Here is an 18493-nt window from a genome sequence, read left to right on the forward strand (position 1 = left end):
ATAATGGAACAAAAGGTTTGGCACCATAAGTGTGACAGGCAATATCCCAGATTTTAAGGACATTACCTAGAATATTGAGACCAAGAAATGCCTAATTTCAGAGGACCTTTAGGACAAAGAAAAACTTTTTTTGAGACCTGAGAGCTTGATCTTTATCTGGTATCCTTAAACTGTTGTTTCTGTGTTCCCTGGTGGGGTGCATGGGGGCTCCATCCTTCTGAAAACAAGTTTCCCTAAAACTGGCAAGATCTGCTCCATGGTTGAAATGGATCCATTAAAAAAAAAACCCCAAAAACAACCTTTGCTTGCTTTTGAAGGATGGGGCTTTTGGAGAATAAAACCCCACAAAATTCTCTAGTCATGTGGAACCGTTCACAGAAAAACAAACCTTGCTTCCCTCTAAAACATTTTAAAAGTGACACAAATACATAAACTGCGTTCAGCTGTATCAGTGGACTCTAAAACACGAGCTCAGCCTTGTCTTTGATTCATTTTGGAAAGCAATTCTGCTCTCTTTGCCCTGATTGCATCCTCTCTTGGAAAAGGGAAGATCATCCAGGTGAGCTTGTTCTCTCACAAATGCATTTTGCTTCACAGTCAAACTGACTATTTGCTGCAGAAATTATGGTTGTTTTTTTTTTTTTTTTTAATTGTCAGGAATCAATTGACTGTAAAGAAAGATTGGAGCATGTTGTCACTCCCACCAATAAAATCCAGTTGTTATGGCATTACTTTCTCTTCTGGAGCTTCAAGTGATGGGAAGGCTTCCATTAAGAGGAGAAAGGATTGAGGAAAAGCAGTTTTGTGGTCCCATTTTAATGGAAAATAATCCTGTGTGTGACAATGACAAGTACACAAATGAGAATAATTAATCCTAGATGGATGGAGACAAGGCTGAGCAGACAGCTTGATGCATACAGCTTTTCCTGAAGAAATCTATTTGATCCTTGCCTTATAATGTGCTTTCAGCACCATTTTGTAGTTCTTGGCATTCTGCTGATCAGGCTGGAGCCAGCAGGGAGAACAGAGATGAAGAGCTTGGCTCATTTGCCTAAGGATGCACCCAGTGTGACTGGAGATACCCCAAGGTTCTTGAGACATTCACAGGGGTTTGGCAGGCCTGACAAAGGTCCTACAGGATGTGCATATATTTTTGGAATTGGGAGCCGCAGCCCTAGAGAACTTCAGATTTCTCCAGGTACTTTGTCAGGAATTAATATGAAACAATATGTTACAATAGCTCATTAATCTATAAATTAAATAACATAAATTTTCATTCATAATATAAAATATTTTTATTGTGTTCTAGCCTGGAAAAAGGGGGTCAGGGAGAACCTTATCCCTCTCTACAACTCCCTGATAGCAGCTTGGAGGAAGGTGGGGGTGGGTCTCTTCCCCCAAGTAACAGGTGACAGGACAAGAGGATGTGGCCTAAGTTGTGCCAGGGGAGGCTCAGGTTGGACACCAGGAAGGATTTCTGCAGTGAAAGGTTGGTTAAGTGTTGGAACAGGAGGGTGGTGGAGTCACCATCCCCAGAAATGCTCAGGAAATGACTGGGCATGGCACTTCCAGCCATGATCTAATTGACAGCCTGGGGTTCCAAAGACTGGGCTTGATGATCCTGGAGCTCTTTTTCAACACTAATGATTTTCTCTTCAAAGAGGTTTGGTCCCAGTTACCCCCAAAACCGGTGGCAGAATCAGGAGCAATGCTTAGATCCTCCTGCGCGCAGCATGGAAAATATCCCATTCCCACCTTACCCTGTGCTGATCCAGGGATGTTGAGGGACAGGCAACACCAGTGTAAAGTGCAAAGTGTAAAGTGTAAAGTGAGGATCTCTCTGTTAAAAACAAAGTCAGGCAGAGGTGGCTGCTGAATTCACTGTGGTTTCTCCAAGTGTTACCATGGAAATTTCTGGGGAGTTTGTTATCAAGCATGTGCAGAGGAACTCAGCCTGGGAGCTGCTGGGTGAGGCGTATAAAATATAAAATTCTTCAGTGAACCCAGTATGGCCAAAGTGACAGCTTTGGATGGCTCCTCTGCTCTCCTGCTGAGCTCAGCTCTGACTGTGACAGAATTCCAGCCCAGCACAGCCCTGTGTTTCCAAATACTTCCGTCTGGAGTTGGGTCTGGACAAAAGCTAATTGGGGGTTTGAGCAGCAAAAATCTGTAGAGCAGATTTCAGTTAAACTTCTCAGTCTTTAAACTGCAGAGCTGGGGAAGAGGGAGCATGAAGGGAAGCATGAAATGATGCATGAGTGTGTGCAGAGCTGGGGAGGAGGGAGAGGAATCCAGCTGTAGAATTTCAGAGCTGTGTATCCTGCAGTTCTCTTGTCCAGATGGACAATCCTGGGGAGGAATTCACAGTCCTTTAATTTTGGTGCCACATTCATTAGGATGGTCTTAGTGTGTGGGGGGAAATAAATAAAAAATGAAACCTTCCTCATCTGCAAAGTTCTTATTTTAAGTGTCACTTTACATCAGTTGTTCAGTACCTGAAGCACTTCAACAATTAAATCCAGAAGTACTGCTGGCAGTGGGAACAGCAAGCTGAACACTGTTGTTAAGCTGGAAATGTCATGGATTTATCTAAACTTCAGCATTTATGGCCTTCTTGCATGTAGTTGCCTAGCAGGTAGAAGAGAATTTTGGAGATTCCAATGTATAATGCACATTCCAAATCAAAATATGCAGGTGGCTTTAGGGTGCCACATATCCTTTTTTTTTTTTTTCTTTTTTTTCTTTTTTTTTTCTTTTTTTTTTTTTTCTTTTTTCTTTTTTGCTTTGTTTTGTTTTGTTTTGCAGAAAATGCAGAAAATGCAGAAAAATTTCCTGTTCCACTAGTGAGAGAAAATGGATGCTCATTTTTTCCAGCTGAAATAGCAATAGGGCTTTTTGAACAGCAATATAATATGGAATATAAAGCTTGTTTCATAGAACGGAATTGCGTTTTCATTATTTACGGTTCACAACAGACAGGCAACTCCATGAAAAGCCTTGGTCTCCTTCTTATACATTGTGGAGAAGAATCATTAAAAAATCTTGCTGTCCTGTGAAGGAAAAGAAGACAAACAGGGAGGAAATGAAGTTTCAATACTTCCATTTTAAGCTGCAGAGTACAAAGAGCTTTGCCCAAGGTTTGTGAATTGTCTGTGGCAGGGTCAGGAGCTGCAGCCACAGCTCAGAATCCCAAATAACTTTTCTCGGATAATTTCAAGTATCGGTTCAATACTTGCTCATAGGCTTTTCTATGCCCCTGCACACAGCATGAAAAACAAGGTGTATCCATCTAAATTCTCTGAGGAAACTTGGTTTGAGGTTATTTACTCGCTGTGCTCCAAATGCCAGGCTCTTCCTCACGCTACTGCGGGTGTGCTGATGTAAGACCACATCTCCCAGCACAGGGATGATGTCCCAGCCTTGAGCTGGTGGGGGAATATCAGACTTTACCCACTGGGTGTGGCCACCTCAACCAGGTGTCTGAATCACAGAATCACAGAACAGTTTGAGTTGGAATGGACACTAAAGATTTAATTCCAACCCCTTGCCATGGACAGGGACACCTCCCACTAGAACAGACTGCTCAGAGCCCCATCCAATCTGGCCTTGAAAAATTCTAGGGATAGGGCATCCACAGCTTCTCTGGGCAACCTGGTGAAATAGAGGCTGAAATACTGTCTAGAAAACAAAACTACTGTGTATCTCCTCATTGCTACTCAATTAAAGACTAAGAGTAAGAAAATCAGAGTCAAAATATTCAGTATTTCACTGCTCAGTCAAGTCATTAAGGGAAGACTAAAAATGTCACACAATAAAGTAAAACCTGCCTTAGGTCACTTCTTTCCAGGAATGGGATCCCAAACCTGTTATTATCAGCTTGGCAGTGGAGGTGGGATACAGTTTGAACTAGTTTTCAAAACTGTCTGAAATTATTTTATTCCAAGCTTTATATGTCAAGCCATTGGATCAACATTTTGTAAGGTTTTGTGCGGAAAGATTTGTTCCAGTTCTATCCTCTAGGATAAAAAATTTAGACAAGAAATGCAAGAAAAGCAAGAAATGTCAAGTTCATTTACTGCCCTTTCTTGGGATGAACCAATACAAATTACTGGGGTCCTCTTCTCCTTGTTTAGGTTGCAGCTGAGGAAGAAAATGTTTCTTTGTCTCTTCCTGGCAAAGCAGAGTTTATTTTGGATGACATTATGCTCAGGTCTCATCAAAGGAAATCTGCACATGCACTCACCTTATTGGTCAGCAAAATGGAATGCATAGCGAAATATCACTGAAATTTTACATAACCTATTTACTCAGTGAAGAAAAGCCACAGACCCACTTTCCATAATTCTCTACACAAGAAATCTTTTAGCAAAAAACCATTTGAATATAAATGATTCTGAGGCCTATCCAGTGCTGTTGCTTAGAGCAGCACCTGCTTGTTATGAGAAAGAGGGTTAATACCTGCAAACCCATTGCTGATAATTTTTCTCTGTCTTTTGGATATTTTCATGTTCCCTTTCAGGCCCTGGTTTCTCAGGAAAGCAGGATAATTATGCTAATAGGTGTTCTTATTCTGGCATGGAAATTACATTGGTTTTTTTCAGCTTGCTTTGTGTCATTAAGAAAAGAGTTTAGAGAGAAGTAAAAATTAAAGAGCACTGATTTCAGAGTGAGAATATTTACACAAGTCTGTGGTGCTTTGGATGTTTTCATGATGCCTGTCTAGTTTTGTGTGTCCAATTCAGCTGTTTTGGGAAGGAGTCTGATATCTCTAAATATCTAATGATGAAAGTTCAGTTCCCAATTTGCCAGTTATTTGATGGCATTGATCATTAAATAATCATACCTATAGCACTTCCAGAAACAGTAAGGAAGACTTTATCCAACACCTTCATTGGAACACAACCAATGAGATTTCCACCCAGGTGTGATAACTCAAACTTTCTTGGTCTAATTAAATGAAAATACTGCCTTTTTTTTTTCTTGGTATAATTAAAGATTACCATGGTCTGGACTAATAAGGCTCTTCTTCATGATGATTTATTTTATTATTCCTTACCAGAGATGCAGATTGATGGGCACTCAGTAATCATGGCATGTTTCTTCAGGGTTACATGTTGGTGACAGAAAACACACAAGAAACTTATCATTTTCTACTCCAAACAAAAAAAAAAAAATTATTTGTCCTCTCTCTTTTACTCATAAAAGAACAAAAAAAATCAATGCAAAGAAAGCCTACACAACAGGAAACACTCTTCTTTCACTCCTTGCTGTAGGAAGAGGTTTATTGAAGCTACAGAGCCATGGTAGGGATGTGACTCCATCCCCTTTGAAGAGAGGTGCAGATGTCAGATTTGTGAAACTTCAGAGCTGTAACTTCATAAGCACTAAGACTGGATGAAATATTAATCCAGCCCATAGTTCCTGCCTCTGGCAGTGACCAATAATGTATATTTATGGGAAAATGATAGTACTAGGAGAATGCAAACTGTCTGAACATGCACATACTCAATGAATAATAAAGGCCAATAAGAGAGAAAAAGATCAAACCTCAAAGGAGTGATAAGGTCCCAACTTAGGTGCTTGCACAGCCATGGAAATTGGCATCCTGCTGGCAGCTACTCAAAGAATGCTGAGAAACTCTTCCTGGGTGCAAAGCACCTACTGGATTCCCACACAGTACCCCAGTAAGGAACTTTAAAATATTGCAGAAATTGCAGTCTGGATGGTTCAGTCATCATCCAGAGGAGAATGAGAATATAAGGCAGCTGCATCACAATTCCCAGGAGATCCTGTGTCACTGCTTTGATGCCAGGATGGTGATATGGGAAACATATCTGCATATGAAAATTCAGAATTTCAGAGGCGTAGAGTGTGCTTAAACAGGTGAAGGGGAAAACAGAAATAGATAGTTTATTTAGCAATTTTGTAAAACCAGAGAAACATCTTGTAACAGAACACACAGGAGTGTAAGTTGTTAGGTAGAAAATTAACAGAACACATTGGAATTTAGTTGCCAGGTAAAGGCCATAAAGATAAGATGCATGTTGTGAAAACTCAGTAAAGCAGGACTTGGGTATTGTGAAGACCAGATAAAGCAGAAACAGTTGATTAGGAAACTAGCAAGAACCAGGTCCCTGGTTTTGGCCAGGACAAAGTGACCTGGGAATCATCCAGACTTCACTCTGCCTGCCCAGACACAGAGGTCAAACAGTGAACCCCTGAGGAAGACTCCTTACTGCATCAGAAAACCCCTGCCAAGACCACCAGGAGGTATGACACCACAAAAACTAATTATAATATAAAAATGCAAGGAGGTGGGGAATGGACAGGGAATGGGTGAGCAGCAAGGTTTTGTGGAATATAAGTGTATTTAAACCTGGAACCTCTCTCAACCAGGTACATATGTATGATAGAAAATCCCCCATGCATCCCAGCTGGAAATAATACCTGCTTTCCAATTTTTAATTGTAAAGTCCTTATTCTGCAACTCAATGGTGAAACATCAGCCTCGGGGAATTTTTGTGCTTTTTCCACACAGAGATGGAAATGTATTCCATCTGGGGCTGTGCAGCAGATCAGACCACTAATCCATTATTTTGCATCTGACCTCAATGGAGAGTTGCTGCACAGGGCTTGAACAACACTGTGTTACCCAAAGTATTTCAGTCTGGAACAAGCTCGGTGCTCCTCAAGTTGTGGGGAGTCTCAGGAGGATGGAATTTATATCGAGCTCCTAACTGAGCCCACATAGTGGAAACGTGGGATCCAATCTCCCAAAATGTCCGTCAGTACAGCTGATGTGACCAGAAGAATCTGAAGGGCAAATGTCAATTCATGGAAGCTGGATCAGGGACTGTTTTTAAGAAATCCCTTTGATATTCATCATCCTCATGAGCACAAGGCTTTATTCCAGACAGGAGGATGAAGCTGGACACTTCTAGCCTAAGATCTCCCCAGCAACTCTTTCCAAGAGCTATGCAGATAATCAGAAGTTTGCAATAGATTTTTTCAGAAATAATTACATGTGGGATTCCACATGGGATGGGCCAGCTTGTTTGCTCAATGAAGGAAATGTTACCAAAGTCCTTCTGCCAATGCATTAAATATTTAGTGTCTTCTGCTTAGCTCCTCTGTATCAACAATTTAACTTCCCAGTCTCTATTCATGTAACAGTTCAGCTGGATTAAGAGATTTCAACTGACATATAAGGCAAACACGACTGTATCAAATAAATGTCTTGGCCACTTTGACACGTGTGCTCAAAACCTACAGGAATACAAAGCCTGAAAATATTTGTAAGAAACTGTTTTTATCTATATATGGAAAAAAAACCCCCAAGCATTAATATTTCATATTACAAAATGAATATGGCAAATATAAAATGTATTCCTTAACCATTTCTTCTGAATGGAGGATCATGAAAAGTTTATAAACATTCATTGATAATGGAAGTTTTGAGGTATTTTGCAAGCTATATTATCCGAAATGACAACATGTCCTAATGCTGTTTGCTTTTCAACATATATGGAAATGTTTTGCCCAAATGCATGTTCAGGGTAGATGTAGGTGCACTGCTTTCTGGGGACGGATCTGTGGGGTCTGATCATTACCACTGAGTTTGATGGAATTAACATAATTATGCCTCTTCATTGTTTATTTTTTTTTTAATCTTTACAATGTTGAAAATTTAATTAAGCTTTGTGACATTTTCATTTCTCTTTCTATTTCAAAGAAATTTTTTTCTCTTTTTTTTTTCAAGCATTTTCTGAAAATGATTGAGTATTACTGGTGTTGTGGTTTGAAAGCAAAACGAGTGAGAGGCTCCAAGTCAGAGATATAATTTAAGAAGAAGAAAGGTAAAAAGGTAAAAATAAAATAAATGCAATAACACAAAGGAGCACTGACAGGGGCAGAATACAACCTGAGCAGGGTGGTGGAAGCAGTCCAGGTGAGGGGCTCTTCCTGAAGCAGTGATCCTGTAGAAAGGTCTGGGAGCTCTGCTCCTCTGGGAATCCAGTGGGTAAGTGCCCTTGCACTGTCCCACATACCAGCTTATATCCAGGTGAGAATGCTTGGCTCCTCCCCCTGGGCAGAGCATCTCACAATGGGATGAGAAGTGTGAAATGGGTCCTTGATGGCCCATTAACAGAGATAACCCCTGGAGGGAGTTACCTGTGACTCATGGGCCATTAGCAGAAGACACCCCAAAAGTTATTAGCAGAAAAACACCCCAAAGGCGTTAATGGGTCATTAGCAGAAGAGGCAGGGGCTTGGGAAAACACTAGCCCACCTGGTTTCAACAGTTCATGAAGATGGTGATAGAATAAATACTTTGTGTACATCCTACACTGCAACCCAGGACAACTGGAAAAGTAACAATGTTTGCATCCTAATTCCATTGTCTCTTTAAAAATAGTTCCTCTCTTCTTTATCCCCATGGCAAAACAGTAGTTTAGATCACTGAAGTCCTAGCAGTGATATTTTCCCTTTCCAAAATACTCCAGCTTAAAAATGCTTTCAGATAAGACTGAGACCAAATGGAGGGTATTTGGTAGAATGTTTTCATGAGAAAGTTTACATGGGGAATATTCTACTCATCTGCAAAGTGCTGCAGTGCTGACATTGTTTTGGAAACACTTAAAGCCATCTCAGAAACACAGGTGTTTTGTTTTTCTAGCTAAACTTTTATGACCAGCATGCTGTGTTACTTTAAAAGTATCCAGCTTCCTGGGAATATGGAGAGGCTTTTAGGACTCCCTGGCATGGCTGAAGGTTTGAAAGATTCTCCACCTTTTCCAGCATCAACACAACCTCCAAATATTGGTGAGAGATGCCCCACTGTCACTTTGCAGCTTGACTCATTGGGAAATCTTCCTTGTCCCAACTTAAATTAACATTAAATTCTGATTCCCAGCTCACCGGGTTTTCTCAGAAATAAAGGCTATTCCTACTTTAAGAAATAATTCAGACCAGCAGCAGTGGGTCTGCAGCAAAGAGCTGTTTTTAAAGGCCATCTATCCATACTATACACACCTTAAGCTTTTTGGCTCAGTACTGGACCTAACCCAGTAGTGTGGTCATATTGCACCCTTCCAGTATGATTGGTTTGGGTGAACCCCAGATTTCTTCTAATTCCTTCTAAATGGAGCTGAGTTTGTTGTCTGCCAAGCTCTGCAACGGAAAGCAAAGTGCAACACATGGGAATTACTGTGGGATCCATCTCAGAACTTCTGATTCAAGCTAACTGATCTTTCTCTTCTCATTCAAACTAAAACCCTCCTTTAGGAACACAAACTGCTTTCATGCCATCAAACCTTCCCCCTACTCTCTACACAAATATTTTGCTAAACACCAAGTTGTGCAAGAGGTTTATGGCATTGTCTCTGACATGTTTTATAGACATATTCATATATATGTCTACCTAATTATATGCATCCCCTGGGAGTTATGACATGATATTCAAATCTGAAGGACCAGCCATGGTGCCGTAAGTTCAGAGTTTTGTTTATGGGCAGAGAGGAAGCACACCTTACCTACAGATTAGGTAAACCCAAGAATTTGTTGGTGTAGTTTACATCTAACTTACAGCCTAATAATTCACAGTCTAATTCAGAATCCTCACAAGTCCAATTATAAAGAAGATAAGATAATAATGTGGATAAAGTGCTTATGTACAGAGAAAGTTAACAAGAATAAAATCATAGAAAATCTCCAGTTGGCAGGGGCCTACAAGGATCACAGAGTTCAACCCCCTGCACCTCACAGGACTTGCAAAACCTAAACTCTGTGACTGAGAACATAATCCGGGAGCTCCTTAGTGCCATGAGCACTTTCCTGGGGAGACTGTTCCAGTGACTGACCACATTCTCAGTGAAGAACCTTTCCTTAATGTCCAGTTTGAACTTCCCCAATGCTGCTTCACAACAATTCCGTGTGTCCTCTTGGTCACGGATGCGTTTCTGCCTGGGGCCAGAGTGTTTTTAGCCCCACGAAGGTGCATCACACTCTGAGGGTGGCCTGCAGCCTCAGAAATGGCTCATAAAAACAGTAAGACAGCGTGATCAGAGGTGTTTGATAAGCAGAAGGTTTTAATAAAGATGTAAATAACAAACCACACAAAAGAGTAAAAGCCGTGCACGGAGCAGGGAGGATCCTAACACCTGCTATCACACCCCAAAAATGCACCAAGAGACTCTGTGCTCCCCTCTAAGTATTTAATGATCTAGGAGGGGGTTTTGGCATTTTGCCCAATAGAAACACCTACAGGTCTTCAGTTATATTTCAAGGATACAACAGGTGCCGTTGTGCTGGAACTGGGCCAATTATGGTGAGAAGAGCATCGAAGTTTCTGATTCTTTTGCCTTATAAGATCAAAGGTGAAACTTAAACTCTTTCCTTTTATGCAAACATCTGTTAAGGTGAGGGGTGCTCTGCTACAGGCCCCCAGTGAGAGCAGATCAGCACCTTCCCCTCCACTGCCCCACTTGAGGGAGGTCTAGACTGTGAGGAGGTTCTCCAAGCTGAACAAGTCAGTTAAACCATATAATTAAAACTGTTGATCCACACAGTTCTGAGCATACACCCTCTTTCCTGGCACTCTGCTGACCCTCCCACAGCTCCTGTGGAGCAATGTCAATAACTCTGCAGGCAATAACTCTCAACCTGGAACAGCAGACATCTCTATTTCAAGAGTTAATCTCAAAAGAGAAGAGACAAACCTTGCTAGAGAAATTGGGAAGACAAAGTAATTACATTTCCAAGGAAGCCGTGTCCAGCACAGCTCCTCACTCTCTCCTGTGATCTGGAGGATAGGTTTACAAAAGTAGAGTAATGGGGAAAAAAAAATGAGATCAGTCACTCAATAGGTTGAAAGTTTTATCTCCAGCATCTCTTTGAAATAAAGTCAGGCTACTGCACAGAGGTAAAGCAAAAATAAACTCATAATAAAGTAAAACACTGCCATGGCTGGTGGTTTTCTTGAGGAGACCTTCAGGAAGAGACCAACCATCACATGAGAAATGTGAACAGTAGCAAATAACGCATGGCTGGGTGACTAAATGTCTCTTTGAGAGAGGTATAAATTATTCAGGCACAGCGTTGTCTGGGTGTATGTTCATGCATGAGAGAAGCATGATAAGCAGTCCTATTTCATGGTTAATAAAGTGTCTCACCATCACCTTATAGCCAAAAATACATTCACACTGGCGAGTGCCCCGTGTGTCAGATTATGAGACATTTACTGAACAGTGTAAAAATTTCTGTGGGTTTCTATTTTATTTATTTTCTACTTCATGAGGAAGAGACAGAAGAGCAAACAGCACAACTCTGTTGACCAATGGACATATAAGAGGTGAGCAGGCAGTTTTCATCAGGACAGATGCACCGTTGAAGGAATTCAAAAGGTTAAGAAGGAAAAGCAAAGAACAGGTGCAGGAGTTTACAGTCCCCAGGGCAGCAACAAAAATAAGAGCCATACAGAAGTCAGATACTGTTAAAAGGTCTTTCTCCCACCATTAGAATGAACTCGCAGGATATTTTTCATGTTATGTTTTAGATTTTAATTTTGGTCTGACACAAGGAAGGACCACTTTACAAAACTTTGAACAGATTGAAAAAGAGGAAACAGGCTGAGATCTCTGTCTGGAAAAAAAAATCCAAAATAAAGAGACTTTAGAAAAAAGTAAAAGAAAAGTCATCAGAAAAAACAGAGAGAAAATGAAATGCATATTTCTCACCTAGGAATATAGATTTGCATAGGCTTGTAAGAAACTATTCACATTCCAAGATCTGGCAACTATTTTTGTTCTCATATGCAAGCAGTAGCTTAACTGCTTAGCAAGATCAAAACCAGAGTATGTGTAGTGGATAAATCATTCAAAACTACTCAGTTGAGAGGAGAATGTACCAGACACAGGCACAAATTATTTTGGCTATATTAAAAAAAAATAGGTCATGCATTAGAAATAGGAATAGAAATAGAAAAGGAAAACAGAGATAGGAATCTGGAACAGAGAAAATATCACCTAAATATTGAGAATTGTTCCTGATAGGGATCTGAAGACTGTAAAGCATCTTCACTGGGCAGTTAGTGACAGTGCAACCACTTGGGGAACTGAAACAGGGGGGGACTGTAAGAACGCATTTCCCACACCCAGCAGGGGTTTCCAAATAGAGAAAGAGTTTCAGTTTACCTTTAGACACTTTAGGAAGTTTAACTAAAAAGTTCTGTATTTTTGCACACAGTAATTGGCTCAGCACCAGCACAAGAGCATGGATTGGGCTCTGAGAGTGTAACTCAAAGCCTCTTGGTGATCTCACTAGCAACAGGCCAGGTTGTCCCTCCTAGAACATTCAGTATTTAGGAAGAAAAACAAAAGGAAGTAAAGGGCTTTTTGGAGTGTCTTAGCAAAGTGTCAGAGATTTCTCAGACACCTGTGCGTGGCTTTATCATTTGTTTTCTGTCATGTTTGTTATTTTGTTATTTTTCTTTATTAAACCTTTTGATTTACAAATCTAAAGCAGTCTCCCTGAAATTAATTTTAGCCACTTCTCTGCAAAGGCTGGACCCTCAGAGATTGATACACTGGCACTTGGCTTGTTAGACTCTGGCCACCTGTTAACCTGAACCAGAGGACCCGCTCCAAGGAGCACAGGGAAGGGACAGCCTGACCTAAAGGGTCTTTTCCATCCAGTGCAAACAGAACTCCACATAATAGACTTGCCAGCCTCTCAAAAGCAAAGTATGAGACGAATAAACCTGAAAATGTACCAATAATAGGGATGAAAAATGTTGAAACCCCATTTCAAGGTGATATGAGTAGAATTTGGCAAAACAGGGTGAATGCTGGCAGCCAGTCCATGGACTGAAATACAGCCCATAAAATGATCTGCACAGCAGGGTCATTTGTCTCTCACCTTGATTTGGACATCAAGAATAGACATATTTAATCATGTTCAATACTAAAAGAAATGCACTGTTCAGTGTTTTACAAAACTTACCATTTAAATTCATTCAGATATGGAGATGACCTAAAGAGGAGAAAAAAACCTAGTTATACTTCAATTTCTGTCACAAAACTCCTGCTGCTTTTGCTGACAGAGAGAGAAATACAGTTTCTGTTCATCCTGTAATTCCACTTTTATCTGAATAGAAACCAAAGACTATGAGAACAATTCTGGTCCTGCTAAATGTACCTGTCTGCTTCACTATCAATTGAACTCGTCTCTCTAAATATTTTACAAGGCATAACTTTTTTCTTTAATTTCTCTTCATCTTTCTCTTCACTTCATTATTTTTTCTGCTGGGAAAAAAATGCCAGATTTGTTAGAAGTCATTACTTTCCCTGTGGGTCACCTCTAAGCTTTTTTTTATCATGTACTTTTTCCTTATTTTGACAGAATATGAGACATTATCAGATATGCCCTCTGCTTATTGAGTTCTGCCTGGAACTGTAATTGTAATATACATGAGCTAGTACTTCATGCTTACATTGTGCCTCACATTCAAAGATCTCGTAGTAATTCAGAACGAGGTATAAAGTATTAATGACCTGTATAAAAGGAGGGGAAATATAAAATGAAGACTGGAAAAGGAAGTAAATTTGCAACCATGGTTTATTTGGGTTCTTCAGGAAGGAGGCAGTATTTCAGTTCAGTGGAAATAAAAATAAAAAGTATGATTTTGTTTGGAATGAAAAATAGTAATTTTAGACTTGATGGACTTACAAAAATTTTAATTTTGGGACACTACCTGTTTGAAAGCCTACAACCGTCTGTATTTAGACATATCATCCAATTCATTAATGAAAGAACATTGTCAGGCAGTGTTATTATTCAGTTTCCAAAGATTTTGAAAAACTGGATGTGTCCAAGAATGCATTAAGCCACACATAAAATTTGAGGAAAAGGTCAAAGAAAGAATGTAGGACTCCTGAATGCAAAAATCAATCTTCACCCACACTACGTGCAGGCTGACACACACATTCTTTGCTGCAGCCCCAAGAGATAATTCCACTCTAGAGCAAAACTCAGAAACTGGCTTTTGGAATTTCCTACTTACAGACCATTGCCTGATATCTCCTTTGGGAAAAAAAAAAAAAAAAAGTCCTTGAATATCTACTTTAAATGAAGAATAAAGCAAAAGTTTTGACCTAGTAATGTCAACTCTTAAAATCTCTTTGGAATCCTTGAGCAGAAAGAATATTACATTTACAAAGAATTGTAATGGTTTCAATACAGTCTACATACAATATTCTGGATATTTGTAACAGTCTATCAATACTTTTATCACCGTGTAGGAGTTTCCCTTGATTTGGACTTGAAATCTAAGGTGGACATTGTAAACATTTTTCAGTGCAAAAGCATGTTGATTTCTAGAGCCATCAATTGTTAAACTGTGGCTTTTTTTTACAAACGGTTACCACAGAGAAGAAAATGTTTAGTACCACACAGGTATTATTGAAGTGATTTTGACAACATTTCACACCTCATTTGCTGCCAAAGTTATTAGATTTTAGTCAATGATCAAAGAGTCAATTGACTCTAAAGGACTCCTTTAAAGCACCGAGGCATGAAATTACAATGATTTAGAAATTATCTTGATCTTTACTTCATCTTGTGTTTAAAGTAGAGATGCCCATCTTTTCTAGCTACCTCCCTATTTATTTAAAAGGAAACACTTAGGGTCAATTTAAGCCTTGAAATGATGCCATATTTATGTGACTCCTGGCAGTGGAATTGTTTGGAGGGGTAACTTTGACAAATCAACAGTTTGAGTGCAGATTGGCTGTTATAACTTCCAATGACAAAAGCCACAGCCAATCTGGAATGAAGGCTGATTAGCAAAAAGTGCCTTTCCCAAGGATGAAATCATCAAAACTCACAGAACTTGCAAAAAACAGTGAAAACAGAGTTCAAGGAGATACATCTTGTTGGTTATCCTGTTAACTCCATGCTCTGATGTACACGTGAATGTCCTCTCACCCCTTTTATACCTGTGTAAAAATACTATTGTGCTTTCATAGCTCAAAATGCTACAATTATTTAAAATTCCCCTTCTAGACAAAGTGCTTTCGAGATATTTACATCAGCTCTCCCACCACTGAACCCTGTCCCTAAGCACCACATCTGCATGTCATTTGAGGGCTTCCAGAGATGGCAATTCCACCACTTCCCTGGGCACCCTTTTCCAGCCTTTGACAAAGCTTTTCTGGCGTCCAACCCAAACCTCCCCTGGTGCAAGGAGAGGCTGTTTCCTCTCACCCTTTAATTTGATACCAGGGAGAAGGGAATGACACTCCTGGCTGCAGCCTTTTGTCAGGAAGTTTTGGAGAGTGAGAAGGTCCTCTCCGAGCCTCCTTTTCTCCAGATTGAGCCCCAGCAGCTCCCTCACCTGCTCCTCATCAGACTCACTCTCCAGACCCTTCCCCAGCTCTGTTGCTGTTGTCTGGACACCTCTAAATCTTTCTGGTGGTGAGGCACCCAAAGCTGAACCCAGGATTTGGGGTATGGACTCACCAGTGCCAGGTCAGGGGGACAATCTCTGCCCTGGCCCTGGTGACCACACTATTGCTGACACAGGGTGGAGGCAAAAGGGTCACAGCTCTTTGCTGCCCGATCCTTTTCTGGAACATTCACTGTTTTATTCATGGTGAGGACCCACAGCTGCATCAGCCTGGCTCCCACAAATCAAGCAAGACGTGTTTGTTTAACATCTGCACAATTAGGCCTCCAGTTTTCTTTCCTGTCTCCCTGTAGATATTTTATATTTCCTGGAGGAATTCCCACAACTCAGGGCACTTTTTGTCAGCAGTGACAATCTCCTCACCCAAGTCACTTAGCCTCCAGGAAGTTGTCTCAACACCTGACCTGGTTCCAGGAATTTGTGTTACCTAAAAAAAAAAGATATTTAAAGTGGCTTAAAACAGTCAGGGTTATCTTTTACCATTTATCTTCTTTGTAACACTGATTTAGCATTTGAGGACACTGTTGTTTGCATACAATCCCAAGCCACTTTCTAGGAAACGGATTTCCATGCCTGATGGTTTATTGATGGCAAAATATCTTTGATTTATTCCATAAAAACTTCCCAGCTGAACCAATAGTTCTTTTCCTTGGAACCAAGAAACTCTTGAAAAAGCATGGGTTTCATTGTAAAAAAAAAAAAAAATCCCTTTTTTCACTCTTACAGAGTTTCAGGAAGCTCTTTAGTTAAATTAATTGCCAGTAATTAGAGCACTGCTTCTAACAGTGCCAAAATCATATTTGATTGGGGCTATTGTGTTAGCTCTTCTCTTGCCATGAACTGTATTTCATTGCATCTGAATTATTCTGAGCGATCCTCTAATTCCCTCACTTTGCTTTGATTCAAAGATGAATCTTTGCTTTCCACTGCTGTATTATCAAAACCTCCTCTCCAGACTAATGTGCTGGCAAGAGTCATTTTTCATTGAATGTTAGGCCTGACAAAGAATTATAATTCTAATGTATTGGGGAGATTAGCTCATTTTCACTCTCCTTCTGCCTTCCCATTCATCACTCTCCTGCTGTTGGGACTTCCAAAATGATTTATTTAGGCAGAAAACTTGAGTGTTGTGGAGGAGAGCTGAAAATACACAAATGGCACAGGAAATGCTGATTCTTTCCACTCCACTCCACTAAATATGACTCATGAGTGTGTCTCTTCCTTTTAATTTCTGCAGACTGGGAACCTTAGGGAAGTCTCTCTTCCTATTCCTTCTCATCTTTACTGGTAACACAATACGTATAAAATAGGTCCTCTCTTCTCTGTCAGGTCAATCAAACCCACCTTTTTATTGCCATTTGTTGCTAGCACCAGCCTGAATTGCTGATAATTCACTCTCTTCTAATTACATTTCAGTTCTTTTAATGCTGTCACAAGGCTCAAAATACGGCCCTGTTTATCCCATGAATCATCTGGACAACAATGCCATGAAGACATTAAAACTATGAATTTATGAATACATCATAATGTATTTACGATGATTTAAAATGGCTCACGGAGTTCCCTCTGCTGTATTTAGTTGTCGTGGCCAGTGTATTATGGGATTCTCAGCTGATGAGGAGCTCAGGATTAGAAGCTTTTTCTTGGTGTCAGATGGAAAAGGGAGTAATTCAGCATGACCCAGAGGGACCAGTGTCCTGGGTTGCAGTGTAGGATGTACACAAAGTATTTATTCTATCACCATCTTCATGAACTGTTGAAACCAGGTGGGCTAGTGTTTTCCCAAGCCCCTGCCTCTTCTGCTAATGGCCCATTAACGCCTTTGGGGTGTTTTCTGCTAATGGCCTTTGGGGTGTCTCCTGCTAATGGCCCATGAGTCACAGGTAACTCCCTCCAGGGGTTATCTCTGTTAATGGGCCATCAAGGACACATTTCACACTTCTCATGCTATTGTGAGATGCTCTGCCCAGGGGGAGGAGCCAAGCATTCCCACCTGGATATAAGCTGGGATTTGGGACAGTGCAATGGGCATTTATCCACTGGATTCCCAGAGGAGCAGAGCTCCCAGACCTTTCTACAGGATCACTGCTTCAGGAAGAGCCCCTCACCTGGACTGCTTCCACCATCCTGCTCAGGTTGTATTCTGACCCTGTCAGTGATTCTTTGTGTTATTGCATTTATTTTATTTTATTTTTACCTTTTTACCTTTCTTCTTATTAAATTATATCTCTGACTTGGAGCCTCTCACTCGTTTTGCTTTCAAAACCACAACAACCAGGATGCCACCCATGGAGAGCTGAACAAGCTGGAGACAAATTATTTTGTCTCATGAGGCTGAACAAGGCAAAGAGCTGGTTCTGTACCTGGCTCAGGGCAACCCCTGGCGTCAGCCCAGGATGAGGGGATTGTTGCCTGGTGTCAAGGGAAAAGCTCTTGCTACAGTGTTAAAACAGCAAAATAAAAAGCAAACCTTTATTTGGAAGCTTCCAGGTGTCTCAGTAGTCATGGGCACATCCAGTATTGCATTTCTACTGTTTTATAAGTTAAAAAAACTTAGCATATTTAACAGATCTTATCTAATTAGAAGAGCAGTTGATTAGGTAGTTTTTCCCCAGATACTGCCCCACTGGAGTTAGTCTAGGCCTTATCTTCCCCATTTTCTTGTTACTTCCTCTCAGATTCTGACTGGAAAACAAAATGTACTCCTTCTAGATTCTCCTCTTGAAAATAAGACTAACCAGTATTTCAGGAATGTATTAGAAGCTTAACTTATTGCCCTAAAATCTAAGAGAAAGGGTAGGAAAAATATTAGGAGTTACATAAGTACATAACAGCATTCTATGAGCTATGAATAGGTGCGAAATACATTAAAAATTATTTAGGCATCAGGATGAACAAATCAAGAACAGCCTTGGGGGGAAGGACTTGATTGTGCTGGAGGATGAGAGGTTGGACATGAGCTGTCAATGTGCACTCAGAAACCCTCTGTGTCCTGGGCTGCCCCCAAAGCAGGGTGGGCAGCAGGGCAAG

Source organism: Zosterops lateralis (genome assembly GCF_965231275.1).
Source record: "Zosterops lateralis genome assembly, chromosome: 1".
NCBI classification, from domain to species: domain Eukaryota; kingdom Metazoa; phylum Chordata; class Aves; order Passeriformes; family Zosteropidae; genus Zosterops; species Zosterops lateralis.